General features: G+C 42.9%; 1 protein-coding gene across 5 annotated transcripts in view; it reads left to right on the forward strand.

The window, feature by feature from the left end:
• Nucleotides 1-1,008: 1,008 nt before the first annotated feature.
• The window catches only part of Clock (clock circadian regulator), an 83,611-nt gene continuing 72,390 nt past the window's right edge, over nt 1,009-12,229 (forward strand). For 2 of the 5 annotated variants that reach the window (XM_038349479.2, XM_042054018.1), the window contains exons 1-2: nt 1,012-1,326; nt 2,425-2,503. The gene's annotated coding sequence lies outside the window, so the exon portion shown is untranslated. Of the gene's footprint in view, nt 1,327-1,430; nt 1,627-2,424; nt 2,504-4,856; nt 4,910-12,229 lie in introns of those variants that run through there. The other 3 variants (XM_038349485.2, XM_038349489.2, XM_038349482.2) reach the window with 3 other exon arrangements.

Genomic DNA, 12,229 nt, shown 5'->3' on the forward strand with positions numbered 1-12,229 from the left:
TGAATCTGCCTTTTTGTTTGTTTTTTCCTTCCCTTTTCATTAGTCACACAAGAAAAGCCTTTATTCTTCCAGATTCAAATACACTGGAAACCAATCTTCTCGGTCGTAACTGTCAGGCTGAAAGAGGTTTCCTCCTTCGCAGCGTTCTGCCTGGACCGCAGGGAATGAGTGGAGAATGGGTAAGTTGTTTAGAGGAAACGAACCAGAGCAGCACATGGCATTCAGAACAGCAGAAATGTGCAGTAAGGGTTTTTTCGATGGCGAAATGAACAAAGCATCCATCAAGGGAAAATTCTCCGGACAGGCTCTGGCTATGCAGCCCAGATTAGCCAGGAATTTGAGGATTCTCCTACCTCAGCATTCACACTGCTGGGAGAGTTGGCAGCTAAATTCTCCCGGTTTGAAGTTCTTTTATTCTGAGCATACACCAAGAATTTAATTCTTACTGAAGTAGACATACCTTGAGGAGAGATTTGTAAGCTAAAAAGTACAAATTTATTTATTGCCTTCTGTTTCATGTCCAAGATGATTTTTAAAAAAGAAATTAGTAGGAATTAGGACTCTAAAGGCTTCTTTTCCAATAATTCGCGTGCAGTGGCCACGAAATAAGTGTAATCTGGGATCCTGGTTCATCTCTGGAGTCATCCTCAGCTTTTATAGTTTTCTCTTGCCTTTTTATAAAATGAGCAGTGGTCAATTTTGTCGCCCAAGTCCACGTCCGGCGAGCAGCTGGAAACCGAGTCCCCGCAGCCCACGCACCTCCAGGAGAGGAAGCCGACCTCTTCCAAGTCGGGTTGGAGAAGTTTCACTTGGCGTCAGCTAAGCTCTTTGCTTTTCCAGGGACAGAGGTCTCGGTCGGGCCAGCGGCTCCCACAGGCAGGGAGCGCCGCATCCCGGAGAACCGAGAGCCACCCAAACCGCTGCCGGCGGCCGCACCCTCCGCCAGGCCCCGCCTCCCGGCCCGCGCGGGACAGGGGACCCCGAGGCATCCCCGCTTCCCCCGGCGGCCGCAGAGCGAGCAGACGCCGGCCCGCAGGAGTCGGGGTTTCCTCGGGCGCCCGGGATCCTCGGGAGCAGCGCGACGCCACGCGGCTCGGGGCTGCCTAACGGGGAAAGTCGCATGCGCGCCCGAGTGCGCTGGGGAAGACGGCCGCGAGGGGAGGGGCGAGTGCAGAGCCCGGCCGGCCGCGGAGTCCCGCATCCACGACGCATGCGCCGGGAGGGAGCGCAATCAGGGACTCGGCTGGCGGCTACCGGCTGGGGAGAGGAAAGCCCGGACGGCGAGAGCGCGAAGGAAATCTGGCCGCCGCCGCGCGCGCGCTCCCGGTAGGTGCGCCCCACAGGGTGGGCCCCGGGTCGGACGCGCGGCAGGCGGGCGGCCGGCCTCGGCGGCGCATGCGTGCTTCCGGAGCCGGTGGAGGAGGGGAAGGCCGGGAGGGGGAGGAGCGCGGCAGTAGCGGTGAATTTGGAGGGGTGGGCTGGGGGCGCGCACCGGCCGCCCCAGGTGCTGCTGGCTGCCGGGGCCGCGGCGGCTCCCGGTCCTTGCGGCCTGACAGACGCCAGTCCCCGCGGTCAGAGTCCCGGTTCGGGGGGAGGGAGGAAGCCGGAGCCTCAGACGGCCGCACGGTGAGGACACGGGCGGGCGCGGGGGGCGGTGTGTAGGGCCGGGGGCTAGGGGGGCGGCGGCGGCGACCAAGCCGGGAGGCGGGAGCTGCGGCCGGGATCGGGGTGCTAGCCGAGCGCGGAGCTCCCCGGAGTCGCGCTCTTCTGGGCCTGCGGGAAGTGTCCGCGGGCTGCCGGGGTTACCTGCGGGGCAGGGGGGCGCGGCGGGTCCTGCAACCCGGGGGTGGGGGGCCGCCGGGGCGGCCGCGCGCTGGAGGCTGGGCGCGGGGACAACCTGAGTCGGCCGCCCAGAGGGCTCGCGCCCGGGACCCGCTAGGCCTTGTGACCCACTTTATTCCTGTCACCACTCGGGCACGTTTGGAGCGGCGCCCAATGGGGCGATGGGGCGGCCAGCTCCTCCGCCGAGCCCCCGCCCTCGCGGCGGCCGGCGAGAGCCGCGCTCCGCGGTCCGAGCGGCCGCCGCTGCCGCCCACGGCTGGTTCCGTTAGTGGTCGTGGTTCCGGGGCTTGGTCGGCGGGCTGCACGGGGCCCCGGGCCTCCGACCCGCAACTCTCCGCTGGTGGAGCTGACCATCCCGGTCGTGGTCCTGGCTCGACCGGTACGGAGCGCCACGAAGTTTATATTCCCGTGGGTGTTCTCAGCCGCCGTCCAAGTCCCGGGTAGTCAGTAGAATCCTGAAAGATGAAGAGCTTTGGCCTCGGACCTGGCAGATGACAGATCGGGTGGTGGATTTTTGCTATTAGAATGCCGTACCCCCACCATCTGAAAGGCGACAACAAACCCCGGTGTTTTCTTTTCCAGTGAAAGAACAGCACAAGAAGAAACTTTTAAAGGCATTGTTGATTTGACTACGGCACCGATCCCCGAAATCACAGGAAAGGTAATTTCGCTCGATTGCATTGTTACAGCTTTAAAAGAGATTAGGGAAGAAAAGTTGTAGAACATCCATTTTTATAGCTGATTGAAAAGAAATTCTTAAGAGGCTAGAACTTAATAAGTTGCTGTCTCTAAGTCATGTGCCCCGGAAGAGTTCAAATCTGGTTTGTTTTAAAATCTTAGGGGAAAGAAACCTTATGTGCCAAGAGTTTACTGACTAGAGTGACATTGGTTAGTTTGCAGGACTAGCCATGATCACCTATGAAAAAAGAACGAAGCAAAACCTAGGCATAAAGTTAAAAAAGCAAGAAGTAGAATGGTGTGAACTGTGTGTTGTTTTCTGTGTTAAGGGTGCATGTAATAACTATAAGATTTGTATTGCTCTTCTGTATAAGGAAGTCCTAAAATAATACTAGAAAACCAATAATTCTGGGAAAGGGAGAAGTGGTCTAAAGAGGAAAGGGTGGAAGATGAAATGTTTTATGTGTTGTCTATAGTATTTTTGTTTTATGGATTCATAAGCAACAAAAATTACTTAAAATACTTTATATGCTTGCTGTTGGCTTCCTATTTTTGTAGGGAATTTTGATTATTTTCAATACTTTTCTTAATATTTGAAAGAATAAGCTGAAGAAAAGATTAGGATGAATTTGCTGGCTCTTTCCACTTTAAGAAGGTGAAGTCACACGACTTCAAAACCACAAAGGTTGTTCCTTTGCCTTGTTGACACTTAGTGGTAACTGCATCTGGTGTCACAGTTGGATCATGCTGCTTTGATAGGGTAGTATCTCCCTTTTATTTTTTCAGGAACTGTAATATATATATATATATATATATATATATATATATATATATATATTCCTTTTGTCGATCCCTATCTCGGAAGTTCGAACACTGTATTTTCAATGCTAATAGACTAGATTGTTTAGCTTCATGTGCTTTTCTGATGGGCAGCCATTGTATCCTTTAAGGAAGTCAGACATGAACCCCAGTGAAGTTGGAGGGGGAGATTATTTCGTATGGAAAATAAAATTCAGAGGCAAATATATAAGAAAGTAAGCATTTTTATGATTACAGGTGTGTAAATATACATTGTACCCTTTTCAACAAGGTTAAGGTGGAAAGGGTCTTGTGAGAGTGGGTACAGTTTTAGTAGGGATCCTCTGAAACTCCCTCTAGTGACAATAGTACTGGGTGGAAGCTAGTTGCTATAGAGATTTTCGTTAATAGTAGTAGTATTTTTATTTGTAGGCTAGGCTATCTGTGTTGCCTCTGTTTGTTGCTGGTCGTCACTCTAGTGCACCTGGCATTTGTCTTTCATTTGCACTTCACAGTGTCCCCATCCCAGTCTTGTAAGCCAGTGACTCATGGAAGTGAGGCTGTCTGCTGTGGTTGTTGAGACAGGCTCTCAGGCTGTCCTGGAACTTACCACGTACTCTCGACTGGCCTTGAACTCAAGATAATCCTCCTGCTTCAGCTTCCTGAGTACTAGGATTACGGGTGTGTGCTGCCACACTGGGTATACATTTCTACTTTTACCTCCTAACTTTGTCCAGAATTAACAATTTGATGTGTAGCTTTCTCCATCTTCTCCTGTGAATTATAAGTATGTTCATTTTAGCCTTAAAAGCTGAATTATTGAGTTTTATGGTAGCTTTTTGTGGGGATGTTGGGGAGTCTTAGCATGAAGTCCAGACAGAATCTCCTGCCTTACTCAGCCTTAATGTTGAGGTTATGCTTGGCCAGTTATTGAGTTCTTCTTGAATGATTGTTCTGCCAGTTTGTCTCAACTGTACCCCACCCCCCAGGATAGGAATGATTAGAATATGTCATAGAGTTTCAACATCTGATATAAATCTTAGGATATAACCCCTTACACTCCCCCACTCCCCAATGTTTGAAGGGAGTTCAGACTGGTGTGAATTCAGCATAGAGACTTAAGTTTTAACATTTGCTATAGCACTCTTAGGGACCCAATTATAGGATCTCAAGTTTGGGTCCTCAAGAGTGAATAGGTATCTCAGCCTCTATCTAGTTAAGAAAGGAGAGAAAAGCACACCAGAAAGCCACTCTTCTTCACATGAAGGAGTCAGCTGCTACCATACAGCAGGTGTCTCTGCGGTGGTGCTATTTATCAAGTCATGTGTACATGACTTAGTTTAGCTTTCCCTCTGGAGAGAGCCTTTTGCTGTTTTATTTGATCATTATAAACTAATTATATATTGATTTCAAGGTTGTTAAAAATATGAAACTAAGAAGTAAACTTGTCAGTTTACTGCTGTCCATTATCAAACACGTCGGGCAGGTTTTGCTAATAATAAAAAAAAAGTTTTTTTCCTTTCTTACTCTTTCCCCAGAGCACAGCATTAAATGCTTCCTCTCCTTATTTTTACTTATGCTGCTGTGTCAGGTAAACTATTTATTTGTTTTATTTTTTAATAAAACATTGTAGGGAACACATTATTTTTAAGTTTCACATTTCATAGCACAACCATCTTTGTGACTATTCTTTAGAATATCTGCAGATGTTGCAGCATGTTTTTTGACGTAGATCCTTTGTAGACAGTACATCAACTGTATTTTCTCCCTTTATGACCATTAAGTTGTTGGTAGAGTTGAACGAATTATCACCCTAACACTGTTAAGTGTAAGAACAATTTAATCCTTACTAATTGGCTTAATTACATAATGGCATTTATAGATATCTTTACAACCATTTTTAATATCCCTGATACATGTAATTCCCATAAATTAAGTGGATAAAGAAGTTCTGTTTTCTCCATGCTTTACTCTGCAAATATTAAATTACCTAAACAATTTATCCTCACAGTTTTAATTCCGAGTTATTATGTTAGTTGTATAATTCACGAAAAAATACTTCGTCTTATTATTTTAAGTATGTCCTGTCACTCTACGAAAAAAATCATTTATAGAGTGTACATTTTTATTGTTTTGATTTTTTAAAAAGGACTATTTATTTTAAAATTTTATTTTGTGTTTGGATGTTTTATTTACATGTATGTCTGTGCACCTGTCAGTGTGGGCTCTCTTGGGAGCTAGAAGAATGTCAGGTCCCCATGGAACCGGAGTTATAAAGATGCTTGTGAGCTGCCATGTGGGTGCTGGGAATTGAACCCCCCTCCTCTGGAGGAGCAGCCAGTGCTCTTAACCAGTGACCCATCTTTCCATACCCTAAAGGATTTTTAATTTTTTTTAAATGCTCTGTATTTTAAATATTTTTTTTCTGGTAAAATCTCTTTTATTTGTATGGTGAGTGCTAGAATCAAAAGTGGACCCCTGTGTCCAACAAGTACTCTGCTTCTTAAAAGAACTCATGTTTAATTGAATCTTTAATTTTTAATTTTAATTATAAGTAGTAGAAAATAAGACCTCAAATTGATTCGCTTTTTGTTTTTGTTGGTGTTCGGATTTATTTGAGACAGAGTCCTGCTGTGTAGTCCAGGCGTGTCTTGTCCTCTCAATCCGTCTGCTCCGACTTAATTTCAAAGGTTTTTGTATTTAGGAAACGAGGCACAAATAAAGTTGTAATTGTAGCCTAAGCTACTTGCCTAGCTAAGAGTTTATTATTTGTATTGAAATATAACTTACTGTTCAATAGTTGACTTACTTTTTTAATTTTCAGCTTTTGGTTATAAATGCAGCACATCCCTGTATGGGAATTTGGAAAACATAGAAACCACAACAAAAAGCATAGTTTTAAGAATTTAAAATACTACTGAAAATCCTATCACCCAGAGGAGCCATTGTTATTTCTCTGTTACCTTTTCCTCCACTGTGCTTAAGACTTGCGTGAGTTTATTATGCACACTCACAGACCGGTGGGTGCATAGAGGGCACCGCCTACTCCAGTGTAAACGGCTGTGTGTCTCTCAGCAGCTCCTCAGCGTGCTTTCATGCCATTGTTTTCTGCAGTGTTAACTGGTTTAATATGTTGATTCTCATCCATGTTTTCCATATAATTTACTTAACTACTTTTACTATTGGATATGCAAGTTTTTAATTTTTTTTTTTTTTTGAGACAGGGTTTCCCTGTAGTTTCTAGAGCCTGTCCTGGAACTAGCTCTTGTAGACCAGGCTGGCCTCGAACTCAGAGATCCGCCTGCCTCTGCCTCCCGAGTGCTGGGATTAAAGGCGTGCGCCACCACTGCCCGGCCAAGTTTTTAATTTTTAAGTTAATAAGGGGAATTACAGCTTGGAAATTTTCATAGTCTTCAGAATTAGAATGCAAGTAAAATGATACTGAACTTGTGTTGATAACCGAATTCAACAAATTTTGTTGGAAAAATATGTCAGTTTAAGTCGATTAATAATCATGATCAATAGTGAAGTGAATCAAAGATTTTTGTAGTATTTTCTTTCTAAATTTATGTTTTGCTTTGAAATGTATTTCACATTGCATTTCATGAGCAAAAATCAGTTGGGGATTTGGTTTTCTTTTTATTACTGAGGATGAATCTCATTGGCAGCCTCTAGTTTAACTGATTTCCTCTGCGTTTTCTGCTTTTAAAGGCCTTATTTCTTCTCTGCTGCTCATTGTTTTCTTTGGGTGTACTTTGTTTTCCTTAATCTCTCAAGCTAGAAGCTGAGGACATTTGATTTTTCATTATAACCATACTAGAAATTCTGACTGCTTAAATTGGTTACTTCCAGATTTTTCTATTTTGGAGGCCTTGGGATTCTGTTGTTTCCCAGGTTAGCCTCTACCCTCTGGGCTGCGGGGTCCTTTTAGTCACTCTATGAGTATCTGGGGCTGTAGGCAAACACAGCTGTGTGTGGCTTCTGGTATCTCTTTGATCTGGGATTATTGAGAAGTTTGTTTACAAGTATTAGGATTTTCCAGAGATATTTCTGTTAATGTAATTCCAGTGAGATGTGATTGTTTTAAATTCATTGAAATTTGTTTTTTAGCTCCAAATGTGAGCTTGGTAAATGTCTTACATGTATTTGAACAGAAGGTTGTTGGGTAGAGTGTTCTATAAATACTAGTTATGTCAAGTTGGTTTATTGTTTTATTTATACCTTATTACTTTTGAATGAAAAACCTGCTCTTTTCTGCCAGAGCGCACGTGCACATTTCATTGCTGTGATAAAATATCTCAATGAAACAACTTAAGGAAGGGCGTTTTCTTCAGTTCCACAGGCTGAATGGCCCCATGGTTGGGGTTCTGAGGTGAGGCAGAGCTTGATAGGAGAGGGTGTGATAGCACAGGTTCCTCAGCTGGGCCAGCAGAGGCGAAGAGCTCTGAGTGGAGGTTAGTCTCTAGTGACTTGGAAGTTTCTCATTTTCAGTAATGCCATCAAATTAGGAATCTGTCAGTGGATTGATCCATTGATTAGGCCAGACCTCTACTGACCTGTTCTCTGTAGGTTTTTTTTTGGGGGGGGGGAGGGGAGGTTGTTTGTTTGTTTTGTTTTGTTTTTTACTCTTTCGGGGCCCATCACCCAGCTTCTACTTAAATACATGGAGACTTATTCTTACTTATGAATGTCTGGCCTTAGCTTGGCTTGTTTCTAGCCAGCTTTTGTAACTTAAATTAGCCTGTTTCCCTTCTTTGTTTTGCTTCTGGGCTTTTTACCTTTCTTATATGACTTTCTTCCCTTCTTACTCCATGGCTGGTGTGTGGTTGGGTGACTGGCCTTTGGCATCCCCCTCTTCTCCTTTTCTTGCTCCTCTTCTTCTCTCAAGCCTAGATTTCTCCTATTTGTTCTTTCTGCCTGAGTTCTGCCTATTTCTCTCTCCTGCCTAGCTATTGGCTGTTCAGCTCTTTATTAGACCAATCAGGTGTTTTAGACAGGCAGAGTAACAAACTTTACAGAGTTAAACAAATGCAACATAAAAGAATGCAACACATCTTTGCATCATTAAGCAAGCATTTCACAGCATAAATGAATGTAACGCATCTTATCACTAATATTCCACAGCATTTCTCATCTTTGTAGTCAGAGTCACCAACTTGGGACCATGCCTTCACCCTTTTGCCTTGTGGAGGGCGCATCCTATCTGGACCATAACAGAATGCTAACCTTTTCATCTAGGCCGGGAGGAAAGCACCTTAACTAAGAGGAAGCTATGAGACAGGATCTTGTTAAGTTGCCCTTGGATTCATGATCCTTCCACCTTGCTTCCCGAGAAGATGGATTGCAGGCCTAACATTTGTGCCCTGTGTAGTTTCATAATTCAGTTGAGTATCCTAGATAGAAGCGAAGAACTCTGAATTCTCGCGTGCTGGCCGTTCTGTTAACTCTAGCCCTTCATGAGCCTCAAAGTGCTGTCCTAGCTTCTCTGTTCTTCATCAACAGTATTCTGCACAGACCAAGTTGAAATTTAGCCTCTGGTCTGAGTCCAAATTAGAAAATGTTTTAGATCAGTATAAGTCAGATAAAATGGAAACCTTTAAAAGCCCTCCGCCCCGCCTCTGGAGTTTCACATCTTGTCCTCAAGCTGCTTTTGAATATGGTTTTTGTAATTCCATTGTTTTTTCTAGTTCTCAAAAAGAACAGTGGTCTACTGCAAGTTCTCTTTTGTACCTAGACAAACATTTTCCTGTTTAAAAAATGCCTAGCTGGGTGGTGGTGGCGCACGCCTTTAATCCCAGCACTCGGGAGGCAGAGGCAGGCGGATATCTGTGAGTTCGAGACCAGCCTGGTCTACAAGAGCTAGCTCCAGGACAGGCTCTAAAGCTGCAGAGAAATCCTGTCTCGAAAAACCAAAAAAAAAAAAAATAAATAAATAAATAAAATAAAATAAATAAATAAATGCCTAGAAGCTCGATTTGGGGAAATCATTTTATCTTACTGTTTATATGTTAATGTTATTAGATTTAATTTTAATACTTTTAAAAAATCATTGTTTGGGGGCTGGAGTTCAGTGGTTAAGAGCATTGCCTGCTCTTCCAAAGGTCCTGAGTTCAATTCCCAGCAACCACATGGTGGCTCACAACCATCTGTAATGAGGTCTGGTGCCCTCTTCTGGCCTGCAGGCATACATGTAGACAGAATATTGTATACATTAAAAAAAAAATCATTGTTTTTAGAAGTGTAATTTATTTCTTAAAGTTCACTGATTTAAAACCTGTATATGTAACTATGCAGGTTGAGTTGTAATAAATGTACACAAATAAATGTAGCTACTACCAGTACCAAGAAACAAATTCTTTTCACCCTTGAAAGTTCCCTGTTCTCTGGCAGCCCCTGGTCTGTTTTCTGTTTGCATCTTTCCCTTTCCTGTGATGCAGAAGTGGAGCCATGCAGTCTGTCTTCTGGGCCTGCCTTTCATAGCGCTCACATGTCAACTAGTTTGCCTCTTTTTGTGCTGGGTATTGTCTGTCATGTAGGATATGTATATAAATTGTTTTTCCAATTATGAGTTGATAGACATATGGAGCTACTACTGTAAGAAGTGGCAAACATTGGAGCACATATATTCTCATTTCACTTGGGTAAACATCTGAGAATGGTATTACCAGGATTCGTAGTAATTATATGCCTCACTTTCTAAGATACTGATGAATTGTTTCCTAAAGTGGGTGTGCAGCTTTATAATCCTTGAACCAATCATTGGCAGAGTTTTTTTGGCAACCTACACTCAGTAATGTTGGTCGGTTTGCATTTTAGCCATTTTAATATGTGTGTATGATTAGGTATCTTGTTCTGGCTTTCATTTGCATTTTTACAATAAACGATATTAAATATACTTTCAGCTGTATGTCGTTGGTGTATTTTCTTTTGTGGCGTGTACGCCCAAATCTTTGTCTACTTAGACGATTGGGTTATTTGCTTATTATTGAGATAGAAAGATCTTCTTTGCCTTAATATAGTCTATTAGAATATATTTTGTTTTGTCAGATATTAGTCGAATTGTAGAAATTATCTCCCAACCCGTGACTCACTCCCCTTTTTATGTTATTGGCATTTTGAAGAGAGTTCTGTGATGATACCTGATTCATGCATTTTGTCTCTCTTTCGCTTCCCCTTTTCCCCTTCTCTTCTTTTTTTGTAGATCTTTCTGAGACAGGGTGTGCCTGTGTAGCCCTACCTGGCCTAGAACTTGCTAGGTAGGCCAGGCCAGCATCAAACTCACTGACATCTGCTTCCCTCTTCCTGCCGCGTGCTAGTATTGAAAGTGCACCACAGTGCCTGGCAATTTCTTTATTTTATGCTTTATGGTTTTTGGCGTCTTAGCTGAGAACTAGTATTTTTTTGTCTCATGTTTTATAACAGAAGTTTTAAAGGTTTGGTTTTATATTTAAGTCTGTGATTCAAATTGATTTTTATATATAGTATGAGGAAAAGATTGATATTAAAAATAACTTCCCACGTAAATACACAGTTGTTACTATGATAGTACTTCAGAATTATAGTTAATAAATAGTATTTCTCTGAAAATAATAAAGCATTAATGCTCAAAAAGCAAAGGAGAGTTTTTTTAATGGAATTGACCTTTTTTGTTTGTTTGTTTGTTTGCTTTTGTTTTTCAAGACAAGTTTTCTCTGTGTAACACCCCTGGCTGTCCTGGAGCTCACTGTGTAGACCAGGCTAGCCTTGAATTCACAGACATCTGCTTTGCCTCTATAAATGTGTGCACTACTACTGCCCAGAGTTTTTTAGGAACCTTAGTAGAGGATTTCATGGACTTCCATCAGATAATACTGTATCAGATGAACAAAAACCAAGTCTGTATATAGTAGCTGAATATATCAATTGTAATTATAATTGGGTGGGTAATCTTAATTCTGCTTTAAAAATAGAGATTGTTATACTTATTTTCAGAACATTTGTGGGAAAATATGAAAAATAGACCATCATAATAGATAATATAATAAAACTTCAGTGTATTCTTAAAGTAGTAGTAACATGCAGCTGTCTATGTTAATGGAGTAGCTATTAGTCATGTGTGCTTAAATTTAAAGTAAAATTTAGCACTCAGTTTTTCTCTCTCATTAGCCACATTCATATTTTAACTGAGCTTGGTTGCCTTTAAATGATATGGAGAAAAAATATATGTATACCTCCTCCTTTTAAAAATCTGTGTATCTGTCGGTTGACACAGTCATTTCCATTTATTGGTTAATATGGACCATATATCTAGTGAGCATAGAAACATAGATTTCTCTTCAACATATTGGCTGCAGTTCTTTTTGTTTTGTTTTGTCCTGGAACTCACCCTGTAGCCAGCCTGGCCTCAAGCTCAAGAGAGATCTGTGTGCCTCTGCCTCCCAAGTGCTGGGATTAAAGGCGTGCGCCGTCATCACCCGGCCTGGCTGCAGTCCTTTATATACAGTTGTGGAATTGGTGGATTGTTGTTAATGTAGTTGAGGAGTGTCCATGCTGTTTTCTGTAGCAGGCCGTACTAGTTCACATTCCTACAGGAGTGTGTAAGAGCTCGTTTTCCTCTGCATCCCTGTCAGCACTTGTTAGCTGTGCTCTTTTTTGGTATTAGTTGTTCTTAATAGAATGAGGAAATACTTCATTGTGGTTTTGTTTTACATTTCCTAATGAGCAGTGATGCTAAGCATTTTTTCCTATACCAGTTGGCCTTTGTATGGTTTTGTTACTTTTTTCTTCTCTCCCTCTCCGTGTGTGTGTGTGTGTGTGTGTGTGTGTGTGTGTGTGTGTGTGTGTGTGTTGAAGGTACACGTGCTTACGTGTGTGTGTGTGTGTGTGTGTGTGTGTGTTGAAGGTGCACGTGCTCATGTGTGCCCACGCTGAA

The sequence above is a fragment of the Arvicola amphibius genome, chromosome 1, assembly GCF_903992535.2.
Source record: "Arvicola amphibius chromosome 1, mArvAmp1.2, whole genome shotgun sequence".
Classification (NCBI taxonomy): domain Eukaryota; kingdom Metazoa; phylum Chordata; class Mammalia; order Rodentia; family Cricetidae; genus Arvicola; species Arvicola amphibius.